The sequence below is a fragment of the Chrysochloris asiatica genome, unplaced genomic scaffold (genome assembly GCF_000296735.1).
Source record: "Chrysochloris asiatica unplaced genomic scaffold, ChrAsi1.0 scaffold00157, whole genome shotgun sequence".
Lineage (NCBI taxonomy): Eukaryota > Metazoa > Chordata > Mammalia > Afrosoricida > Chrysochloridae > Chrysochloris > Chrysochloris asiatica.
In genome coordinates, this window is record NW_006408675.1 from 2,078,784 (window position 1) to 2,079,554 (window position 771).

Consider the following 771-nt stretch of genomic DNA (forward strand, 5'->3'; position numbering starts at 1 on the left):
AACAACAACAACATGTGCATATTACATGTGTCACTCTGAATTATTTGAGAATAGAATGAAGATATGACTATACTTTACCCTTAAATACTTGAATATGTATATTTATACTTATATTAAAGTATTTGAGGGTGAAGTATAAAGTTATTCTACTACATAATCTTACTATTAGACTATTACTCAGAATAGTAATAATAATCAGATTATTATTTAAATCTAGTTCCCTTATTCTATATCTGAAAAATAATCAAAGTTTTTGGACCACTTGTTGGAATTTTCCCAATTTTTAGCACCGATAGGGATTTTTTTTACTCATTTAGTTTTTTTGATCTTTCTCATGGAATATGGGAAGGATGTCAATTAAATGCTTGGGCTTAAATTGATATCTCCCCCCAAATTTCCTGATAGTTTTCTTTTTGAAACAGTGGTGGTGGTTGTTATATGCCGTGGAATCAGAATAGACCCATAGCGACCCTGTATAGGATTCTTGAGGCTGTTAAGTCTTTACGGGAGCAGAAAGCCTCATCTTTTTCCTGCGAAACAGCTGGTAGTTTCGAACTGCTAACCTTAAGGTTTGCAGCCCACTTCGTAACCACTTTGCTGCCAGAGCTCCTTTTTGAAACAGTATTGCCTCAGAATATGTGTACAGAGTCATTATCATAGCTGAATATTAGGCAGAATAATCCACAAATCTGATATATGTGGAATAAATTTATGTTCTGAACTATAATTAGGAGATATATATGTTTTAAAATTGGGAAAGGTGTGCAACAA